At 42.0% G+C, this 11851-nt stretch overlaps 1 pseudogene across 1 annotated transcript; it reads right to left on the bottom strand.

The window, feature by feature from the left end:
* Nucleotides 1-2627: 2627 nt before the first annotated feature.
* Nucleotides 2628-9910, bottom strand: LOC146580221 (cornifelin homolog B-like; annotated as a pseudogene). The gene is made up of 4 exons (XR_014891235.1): nucleotides 4629-9910; nucleotides 4202-4312; nucleotides 3490-3635; nucleotides 2628-2902 (listed from the first exon to the last, which is right to left on the bottom strand). The product of XR_014891235.1 is annotated as a cornifelin homolog B-like (transcript).
* Nucleotides 9911-11851: the final 1941 nt, after the last annotated feature.

Here is an 11851-nt window from a genome sequence, read left to right as displayed (position 1 = left end):
CTGGGCTACTTTTTTATTTTGCGAACATAGAGGTAGGAGTGAAATCTTAAACCCCCTTGTGCCAGTCTGTTAATACTTCTGCGATCATTCCAAACACACACACTCAAACAAACTAAACTGGTTACATTCATAAACATTTGGCCCCAATATGTCAGTCTTTCACTACATTTACTGACATACAGACAAAAGAATGCTTGGAAGCCATGACTAAATGAGCTGCTAGAGGAGATTAACTGGATAATAATGCACATGTACATAGATAAATATTTACTTATCCATGTGGAAATAGTGTTGTAGGTCACAAAAATGCTGTTACATCCCACATAGCCAAATTGGTATGGCCTGGATCTAGTCCACACAATGTGCTTACACATGGCCCACATGCCGCAAAGAATGACGGCCCTTTGGTGGCCCAGATCTGGTTTGCCAGAGGTGGCCCACACATGGGCCAGCACAAGGCCAGTTGCAGACACACTGCTGGCCCTGTGCTGGCCCAGAACAGTTTCAGCTCTGGCCCAAGATGTCAGCCTAATGTGTACCTTAATCAAGCCATGTAATAACAACATGTGCCAGAACATAATAGTGCAAAAGTACCACGACAAAACTCTGTTCAGAAAATGAATGGACTGATTCTTATATAGTGCTTTTCTACTCTCCCAGATTACTCAAAGTGATCTATACAACAAGCCACATTCAATCAGTCACACACTTTCTCTAAATTGCACACTTCTTAACTACATTGACACTTTTGACATGCAGAGTAGAGAAGCCAGGGATCGAACCACAAATCTTCCAGTCAGGAGGTGACCTGCTCTACCTCCTGAGCTACAGCCAACCAGTGGTACACATGAGTAAGCCCTCACTAGGTTTTGGATAAAGTGTACACTCACAAACCTGCATTTGAAGCATTGGCTACCATAGCAGTATTGGATTGCAACATGGCATTTGGGTCTTCAAACTAAAGTAGCAAAATAGGAACATAAATAGGGGCATCATTGCCAGAACTGGCCCACATCTGGTTGACATACACCCTGCCATGACACCAGTTACTCAGACCTGTTTTCTATGAGCCTGGGCCACATAAACCAAACCACAATTGGGCCAGATGTGGCATGCCACCGCATAAACAGTGCCATCTACGCCGGGCCTGGCCCATATCTGGATGACATACCACTTACCATGCCACAAGTCAGCCAGCAGTGCCGGCTTGACACCAGATTCGGGCCAGACCTGTCTGCTACTTACTGGTGTAATCTGTTACTTATAAGTAACATCATGTAACAGCAAAAAGAGCTTCTGTGTTTTCAAAACCACAACATCTGATCAGGTTCACATCAGCTGGCATGTTATGGTTGATGTGTGTGACCCTTAATAAAATTTAAGTTTTGCTTGAATGATGCAAAGACAATCATCAAATGTTTGGTCATGATAAGTTACTCATATAGACCAAAAGCCGATGAAACCCAACTTTATATATCCTTAATAGACCTCTATGAATTGAATCATTACTTATTTTTAATCTCTGGCTCTCTTCCACAGCATGTCTTTTTTCCTGTGTTCCTCCCCTCACCCCAACCAGTGCAGCAGATGGCCCCGGGTTCTCCAGAACCCCCAGCTGACGTGGCTTGATGCTGGCCGGGTTCTCCTGAACCCCCAACTAAAACACAAGACGACTGGACGCAGAGGCAGACTGCTGAATCAGTTCTCCTGAACTGCCAGCTGAGACAGACAGCGGCGTGGGAGCCACGAAATGCTGGATTGGCTCACTCGAGCTTCCAGCAGGAGCTGATGCATGGCCAGAAGGCGTTGAGGTCCCTGGCTAAAGGTGTAGATGAGTGACTGACTGGATGGGTGACAACACTGGAGTCTGAACTGGTGACAAAGCTAATGACTGCGCTACTAACTCAGGCACTGACTGAGTTATGGACTGTAACAAAGGTTGTAGTGATTCTGATTGTGATAGTGGCTGAGTGGCTGACGGGGCTGAAGACTGAGCTAAAGGTAGCAGGGCAGATTGTGGTGGAGGTGAAGACTGAGATTCAATCGAGAATCTGTGGCAAGATCTGACAACTGCTGTTCACAAACGCTGTCCATCTAATCTGACTGAGCCGGTGCTGTTTTGCAAAGAAGAATGGGCAAGGATTTCAGTCTCTAGATGTGGAAAGCTGGTAGAGACATACCCTAAAAGACTGGCAGCTGTAATTGCAGCAAAAGGTGGTTCTACAAAGTATTGACTCAGGGGGCTGAATAATTACGCACACCCCACTTTTCAGTTATTTATTTGTAAAAAATGTTTGGAATCATGTATGATTTTCCTTCCACTTTTCACGTGTACACCAATTTGTATTGGTCTATCACGTGGAATTCCAATAAAATTGATTCATGTTTGTGGCTGTAATGTGACAAAATGTGGAAAGTTCAAGGGGGCCGAATACTTTTGCAAGCCACTGTATTTCATTTACAAATATTATAATACTGTGAAAAGTTATATGAATGGACAGTGTGACCTTACAATGTCCTTCTCTGTATCCTATCAAAGTTAACAATTAATGAATATGACAAGTCTTTATCTGAACACTGGTTAAACTCAACTCTTCAGAAGAGGACAATTAATCTCACACATGATGTTGCATAGAATTACAGGATTTTATTGGCCTGAAAAAGTCACATAGGCGTTCAACATATTATATGACAACAGATTTAAAGCACTTTGGTTCAGCAGTGACATAAGCCCTCATCACACAGCCAAAACGTTTGCATCATATCCACAGACGACTTGCGTGCTGATCACAGTCGAGGTGGCGGGCTAATGGTATTGCCTGAGCTTCAGCTCACGATGCATCTGGCACCAAACACACGGGTAACAAAAGCACACCTTACAGCAGTCATCAGTGAACGAGCCCTGCAGGATGGAGAAGAAGAAGCAGATAGACAGAGGATGAAGCAGCAGGAGTTACTGTTGTTACCCCTCAGATATAAAAGTTTAGTGGGGTGTTGTCATCCCCTCATCCGGCAGCTGTGTCCCTGTGTAGAGCTGGGTAACCAAATATCTGAGAGTTTGTCAAAACAAGAAGCCGCAGCTTTTTCCCCCACAGTGAGGGCAAGAGAGTTCAGATTTGAAGAACTTTACACTTCCTCTTTCTCAACTCAAGCTTCTCCATTATAAACTCTACGGATTGCAAAATACCACAAGTTTTATCCAGGTCACTTTTATGATGGCACTGCATGATGTGGTTACTTTATCTCAGTTTGACCATGAGAGGTGAGGGTGAGTGAGAAGGATCTGCACAAAGCACAATTTGTGTGCATTTTTTGAATCTCATAAAATTTACATTTAGATGTTATGTTAGTTCATTTTACAAGCAGAAACCTCCAGGGCTTAAAAATGAAGCCAGTGCAGAAGTTACAAAAGTGCACTTCCTCTAGTGACCGCATCTATCTTTTAAATGTAGTTTGTAACAATATCCTCCATCTCTAACCCAGCCTTACATAGATGTTGTGGCGCTCTCTGATAGACTGACGGAGTAAGCAGGACACCACACCACAAACGTCCAGGAGTGGCATTGCACAGCACCATCCATGTTTATTGGCTGCATCACACTGCATGCAGGGGAAACAGCAAAGGCCACAGCAACCTTTGGGGAGAAATATATACATATATAAATAAATATTTATGTATATATATTATTTACTATTTTTTTATTAACTACAACAAACCAACCAACCTGGATGTTCCAGGGGAGCAAAAAAACTTTGAATTTTTGCTATTTCAACTTTCCCTGAATCCAACCACAGAGAGACTGGACTTCTATTTTATTGTTATTATTATTATTATTATTATTATTATTATTGTTGTTGTTGTTGTTGTTGTTATTATTTATTGATAGTAAAAAAATATATTTGGGACACTCTAAGTCTGATTTTCTATGCTATCATAAAAGGAGTCATTAAGTTTAAGTTGAACATTTGAGACATTTCCACTCCAATTACGAAAAGTCAGTTTTCTGGTGAAAAATGTAAAATAATGAAAAACTCCATAATGCTACTAAATGATCATTGCTATCATGTAGTCTCAGATAGTTCATTTATTCTTGATGTTTTACTGACTTTAAACACTCGGTTAGCTTATTGCAAACAAAGTCTGAGGAGATCGTTCATGCAGAAATCACTGCTGTTTGTAGGGTTTCCTGAGTTTACTTACAGCTCTCCATATCAGAGCAGCAATCACAGAGGTCGGTGCTCCATTGGCCAGAGTTTTCAATGGTCCTGATGACTGTCACCACCTGGGTGGGCTGCTGGTGGACGGCCATGCCTGTAGGAAACACAGACACAGATTGAAACGCTGTAGTGGTTATCTTGTGAAAAGAGAAATTTAATGCTAGATTATGAAAAAGGTAAAAGATTGATTTTGATACATGTTATAAGTATAACAGGATGACAACAAATATCTTGGGCCAGCTGTACAAATGATTTATGTACGGCCCAGACAAAAGAGCTGACACCGTTTTTATGCACAGATTTATTATCTCTGACTTCCTCAGAAAAATGTTACCACGTATTACATTCATGATTTCACAAAGATTTCTGATTCTCTTAAGCTGTTCATCAGTGTAAAATGTTTTTCTTACCTTCTTTTGTCTTCTCTGGTTCTCTGAGCTTTCAAAACAAGAGAAAAAGTTTGGAAACACCAGCATTTAAGCACAGACCAATAACAGGAAGGGGAGGTGCCGAGATACGCACACACACTCCTAATTTGTATTGTACTGGCAGATGTTTTTGGGTTGCTTTTTTTTCTGACTATTTTGTACTACAAATATCTGTACTTTGTACTCCTTACATTTTGTAAAAAGGCTTGTTACGTTTGCTTAATGCAGTTCTGTCATTGTAAGGCTCCAAACATGAAACTAATTTCAGCCTAAACAGAAACATATGGCAGGCTGTTTATTAACCGCCAGAGGATGTCACGTAAAAAGAGATGACTGTGCCAAAGTCTGGGGTTAAAAGTGGGACTGTGTTTGTTTTGTTTTTGCACAACACCGGAACAACTGCAGGTGTCTGTAAGTTGTGGTACTTCAGCATCTAGCTTGTGGTACTGAAGAGGAGCGAGCATAAAGGGAGTGACGTTTTTTAAGTGTCAGGTCATTTTAAATGCAGTGTTACTATCAGCTCACAAACAGAGAGAGGAAGAAGAGAGGGTAGATTTAAAGGTAAGGACTGCTCATCTGACTGACTGACACATTCTCCTGTTTAGAGGAAAAGTCACCCTCTACAATGTGGACAACGGTAAATAGAAATACTTTTTAGTTTCCTTCTTTTCTTCAGCTTCAAGCTGAGTATAATTAGATTTTTTTTAAAGTTTGTATTCCCATCTACTGATATTATTTTATCATTATGTTAATAAAGCACAAGTAAGGCAAGTATTGTAGTGAGTGGTGGATTGTCAGATGTTTTTCGGTTGCTCGTGAACTGCAGAGGGCTGAGCCTGAAGGAAATTCCACACAGTTCCTCTAATGACTTTCCAGTAACTGCTACGATGAAGGGTCAAGAGTTCACTGGGTCTCTGCTTCAGTGCTGTGAAATGGAAACACTGCTTAACCAGTGAGCAGCAACAAGACTTATTCTATCAGTCTTGACACAAGAGGTGGGAAGTAACCAGTGTTGAGTAAGTTACTTTTAAAAAGTAATTAAGTACTAATTACTTAATCAATATTGTATTTAAAATACTTATCTAATTACTGTGTCTGAAAAGTAACTTAATTACTTAATAAGTAATTTAACTAAATACTTTTTTAAATCCCTATAATCCTTGAGTGGACAAACAATAGAAATTAAACTCTTTAAATAATAAATAATTTTTTTAAAAAGACGTAGACTCTACAGTACGCAGCGGTAGCAGCTCTTCCACAATGTAGCCTGCAATCATTTTTTAAGCTCACCTTCAGACGATTTCTGTGCTGCTGAAGTAAAATCCGTGGATGATGAACAAGGATCACTCAGAAGTGTTTGTCTATGCTCTCGTGTCAGGCGCTTCAGTAGATTACTCGTGCTATTAACAGCAGCCGATAGTTTTTACATATTACTGTAATGTTCTTGTCTGCTTGTTTCACAAAAGTGAAGAGACGGGAATATGTCCATTTCATAAAACAGCCACTCGCTTCAGCCGAGTCCGACATCTTTAGAATACGACTATGCAGCAAACTGGCACGAAATGACATGCAGCTGCACTACAGCGATGTTAAAGCGGCAGAGTTTACTTTTACCTTTAGAAGACAAATTATTGAATAATTAATTAATGATATTCAGCGAGTTTGATTATTTTACAATGTAACGCAAGTACTTTGTAAGTAACTGTAATTAAAATACCTAAAAATGAACAGTAATCAGTTACTCTACTTTTTCAGTGGAAAAGTAATTTAATTACAGTAACGTGTTATGCGTTACACCCAACACTGGAAGTAACGAAGTACAAATACTTCATTACTGTACTTCAGGTATCTGTACTGTACATGAGTGTGTGTGTGTGTGTGTGTGTGTGTGTGTGTGTGTGTGTGTGTGTGTATGTGTGTGTGTGTGTGTGTGTCAGAGCGTTTCGTTTCTTTACCACACACACACATCCATACACTGTTTTTTACTATTCCACAGCACCTTGTCCAACATTCACACTCCAATGGACACATCTAGGACAACCTGAGGTTTAGTAGGTGCACCGATGATACTTGTTATGACTGGAGGAATGTCTGTTTTCTTTAATGGAGAATAAATCTTATATTGCTGTTAGTTCCCCTTAAATAGTGTCACATTTGTAAGGAAAATTATTGAAGATGATTAAATGATTAAAGAAACAAGACATGTTGGCACTTTAATTAAACAAACAAGATGCCATTTTTAGCTGCTAATGAGCTAGCTTGTGTCTTTAGTTGATTTCACAGGCAGTGCCGTGCTGTCAAAGCTGCTTCTTTAAGTTTTTGGCTCTGACAATATGGTACATAACTAGTGTATGTCTTGCATGGGTTGCACGGGTATCACAATGAATTACAAGGTGAGATCAAACGTCAATAAAACCAATAAAATCGCAGGTAGTTGCAATCTGTTGCACGGTGTAACCATGTAAGAATAAACTCTACCATTTTTGCAACAGGTGATCAATCGTACTGGATGTGTATAAATAGTCCTGTCTAGGGATGGGAATTGTGCACCAGTAGATCATTTCCTTGGAATTGTTAGTCTGCCTGCCTATCGATCCTCCCTATCAGTTCCACTTGGACTTGCTCTACAAAAAATCAAAAATCGTATTCTGTTTTATTTTTTATGTTTCTTTTGAGTTTGAGTTTTGGAAAAGAGGATCTTAAGACACTGAGAAAAACAAAAAAAAGAGAAACCAATCCTCAAAAAGGGAACTGTTCTGAATCTCTAAAAAATGTTTGATCCCAAATGCCTGTTTGAAATGTACTAACTTGTTCAGAATTCATAACAAGAAAATACCACAAAAGTGTAACAAATAATTATCAAAGAGGGTAAAAGCTCAATAAACTTGTCTATAGTAACCTGAATGTTTCTAATACACAATATGATGAGAAACTGTCTGTTGTAACATCTGTGTAACATGCACATCGGCAACATGAAAATGAGGAAGCAAGAAATCTGCAAACTCCGTTTATGGCATGACTTACGAAATTTGTACTTGGAATCAGGCAGATGATGCTGGCCAAGAAATCACATGCTTTAAACCCTGAAATACCTCCTAATATTTACTCAGAAATGTAGATGTTGATCACACACTAGTTGAGAAACTGTCAGTAACAGCAGTGAGAGCTGTAGCTCATAAAAGAAGAAAAAATCTACACGAGAAGAATCGCTTTCTTTATTTTGCCCTCTTATATGAACAATCAACTTGTGTAAATCTACAACTTGTCTTCTTAGATCTTCACTGATTTTCTTGGGCTTTACTTTTTTTCAAAGTATTGGTCAGTCCAAATGCTTTTATGCTGCACTTGTAGTCAATCATCATCACCAACAAGAAGTTGACAGGCCTCAATCTTGTTAGGTCAAAAGACATGTAGAAAAATAAATTAAAATTTATGCACACAACTTTTAGTTTTCAAAGTCATCAAAGACGTGTGCTGTGCAATTATTCTATGCTGGAAAAAGAACAGTGCATGAAATAATTAAAAGACCAAAATCACCAATGAGTGATTTTGGCCTTGACCAATGACCAATGATGAGTGGATACAAACGTCCGACCACAACTATATATAGTTTTCCGTGATTTTATCATCTCTCTGTCCTTCTCTTGAGCAGATGCCCTATGGCTCACACATCCGGTTGCCTAACTCAGCAACTCAGATGACACTTCAGTATTCAGAATCAACATATTTTAATTTGAAACTTTTCTGCTTATTCACTACATCAAACAAAATATGTATATTTGTTACATCGAATGAAATATATCTTTGCTCCTAAAAAGATTAGCTTCAGCAAATTCACATACAGCTATACTTGTTGTTGAACTCTGTGTTATATTTCTATCATCACTTAGTCACTTAGTCAGTGGAGGTGATAACAATGCTCATAACAATGGTCAGTTAGGCTCTGGTGTTTAAATGATGCTAGTCCTAAATACTAGCGTGCTAGTTAGTACTAAGGGACCCAAAGTGTGCCTAAAAATATCACCAGCATCATCGCGCCATCACCAGCCTGAACTGTTCTATATTTTCATGTTTACAGCAAACACTGACCCTAACATCTGAATGTTTTTGCAGAAATCGAGACTCGTCACACCAGAATATCAAATTGTAGCCTCAGTTTCCATTGCTTAGCTGACACTCAGTATGCCTCATGTGAAAGGTTAAGCATTGTTTTACAGTTTGGGAATTTTAGGTCCCATTTTGGGTCTGTAAAAATCTGGAGACAATATTCCCAAGAACTTCTTAAACTTTTCTTACTTACCTATTACAAATGCATAGAACAGTAGGAAGACTAAACCTCAAACATTTTTATTTAGTTTGTTTTTTTTGTTGTTGTTTTTTATTTTTTTTTGGGGGGGGGGGGGGGGTATTTAATTCCTGTTTTCTCAATTATCTATAATTCTGACCATTTGTTGGTTGATTTTGTCTGAACAACTCACCAGACAAAAAGAAGAAGGCAAAAAATGAGTGTTTACCCTTATAAAGACAGTCAAGGCTTTATTGTTGTGTACGTCCAAGTACGAGTATTGTTGCATATATAGAAGGCATCGGTGGGCAAGGGACGAAAACAGGGCGTTGTTGGAATGCTACTACGCAAGTAACCCCGGCGGAAGGGGCTACATGAATAGGATGAGGGACCTATGGATTCTTCGATACCCAACATCCACAATGACGGCGAAACAACTAGTAGCTCAGTGTTCTAACATTCGAAAGAAGGGACTGCTCTCACAGCTAGAGATTGACGAGGTACAACACAAATGCTACGGCAAGGAGGAGTCAGGACGCCAGGTCAGGGGGGAGATATCATCACCCCCACCCGAGATTGGGTACATAGCCCCAAGTGCGATAGGAGAAGGATCGTTGAGTGCGAGAGGAACTGACCTGAAAAATAGGATCATGGCCAAGCTTGAAACCTGGATCCCCCGTAGCCGGTTACCAAGATTACGTGAAGTACCCTCAGAAGGTCTGCTAGATGATGTTAATGCAGCACTACGGACAATACCGACACTAACAAGCTGATCTACAATACGGCAGCAGTGATCAGTGAGATGCTTGGCTACAAGTTGAACAGCCACAAGGGGCAGTACCCTCCATGGAGAAGGAGGCTAGAGGGCAAGCTCAAAGTAGCACGGAGGGAGGTTAGCCAACTAACGGAGTTGCAGAAAGGTGCGACAAATAAGGTGCCTAAGAAATACAGCAAGCTGTCCATACCTGAGGCCTTGGAAACTGCCAAGCAAAGACTCACAGCCTTGGCCAGCCGCTTGAGGAGGTACACCAGAGAGATAGAAGGCAGGAGAATAAACCAGCTGTTCTCCACAGAACCAGCAAAGGTGTACTCTCAGTGGCAAGGGAACAATAAGAGAACAGCACCACCAAGGCTGGAGACGGAGCAATACTGGAAGAGCATATGGGAGAAGGATGCAACACATAACGGCAATGCTCAGTGGCTAGAGGATCTGAGGGCTGACCACAGCGACCTCCCTGAACAGGGTCCAGTAACCATCACAGTGGCAGATATCCAAGAAAGGGTCTCCAGTATGAAGAGTTGGACAGCACCAGGGCCCGACATGGTTCACGCCTACTGGCTGAAGAAGCTGACTGCACTCCACGAGCGTCTGGCAGCACAAATGAACCAGCTGCTAGTTAACGAGAGACACCCGGAATGGCTAACTGAAGGCCGGACGGTCCTGGACCCCAAGAAGGGACCGGTCCCCTCCAACTACCGACCAATAACCTGCCTCAGTACTACATGGAAGCTCCTGTCAGGCATCATATCGGCTAAGATGAACAGGCACATGGGTCAATACATGAGCGGGACACAGAAAGGAATTGGCAAGAATACCAGAGGCGCAAAACACCAGCTACTGGTAGACAGAACAATCAGCCGAGACTGCAAGACCAGACTGACCAACCTGTGCACTGCCTGGATTGATTACAAGAAGGCCTATGACTCAATGCCCCACAGCTGGATACTGGAATGCCTAGAACTGTACAAGATCAATGGGACCCTAAGAGCCTTCATCAGGAACTCAATGGGGATGTGGCGTACAACACTAGAGGCCAACTCCAAGCCCATAGCACAAGTCACCATCAAGTGCAGGATCTACCAAGGAGATGCTCTGTCCCCACTGCTGTTCTGCATAGGCCTGAACCCCCTCAGTGAGATCATTAACAAGACTGGATACCGACTACAGACCGGAGCAGTTGTCAGCCACCTCCTGTACATGGATGACATCAAGCTGTATGCCAAGAGTGAACGAGACATCGATTCACTGATCCACACTACCAGGCTATACAGCAATGACATTGGAATGTCGTTCGGACTGGAGAAGTGTAGTCGGATGGTAACAAAGAGAGGGAAGGTAGTCAGAACTGAGGGGATTGAACTACCAGAAGGCAACATTGCAGACATAGAGGACAGTTACAAGTACTTGGGGATCCCACAGGCGAATGGGAACCATGAAGAGGCCGCTAGAAAAGCTGCAACCACCAAGTACCTGCAGAGGGTCAGGCAAGTCCTGAGGAGTCAGCTGAATGGTAAGAACAAGATCCGGGCCATCAACACGTACGCCCTGCCCGTGATCAGGTACCCTGCTGGGGTAATAGGCTGGCCAAAGGAGGAGATAGAAGCCACTGACATAAAGACAAGAAAGCTCCTTACCATGCATGGAGGGTTTCACCCCAAATCCAGCACCCTGAGGCTGTACGCTAAGCGGAAGGAAGGGGGCCGGGGACTGGTGAGTGTCAGCACCACAGTCCAGGATGAGACAACGAACATCCAAGAATACATTAGGAAGATGGCCCCAACTGACCGAGTGCTCAGTGAATACCTCAGGCAGCAGAAACCCAAGAAAGAGGAGGGAGACGAGGAACCATCATGGAAGGACAGGCCCCTGCACGGTATGTACCACCGGCAGATAGAGGAGGTGGCTGATATCCAGAAATCCTACCAGTGGCTGGACAAAGCTGGACTGAAAGACAGCACAGAGGCACTAATCATGGCAGCACAAGAACAAGCTCTGAGCACAAGATCCATAGAGGCTGGGGTCTATCACACCAGGCAAGACCCCAGGTGCAGGCTGTGTAAAGATGCCCCAGAGACAATCCAGCACATAACAGCAGGGTGCAAGATGCTAGCAGGCAAGGCATACATGGAACGCCATAAC

This window comes from Mchenga conophoros, linkage group LG3 (assembly GCF_057382185.1).
Source record: "Mchenga conophoros isolate Kocher_MC1m ecotype Shallow Benthic linkage group LG3, M_conophoros_male_GT1.1, whole genome shotgun sequence".
Classification (NCBI taxonomy): Eukaryota; Metazoa; Chordata; class Actinopteri; order Cichliformes; family Cichlidae; genus Mchenga; species Mchenga conophoros.
The sequence above is the reverse complement of the archived record's forward strand: the minus strand, read 5'-3'. Positions and strand labels throughout refer to the sequence as shown.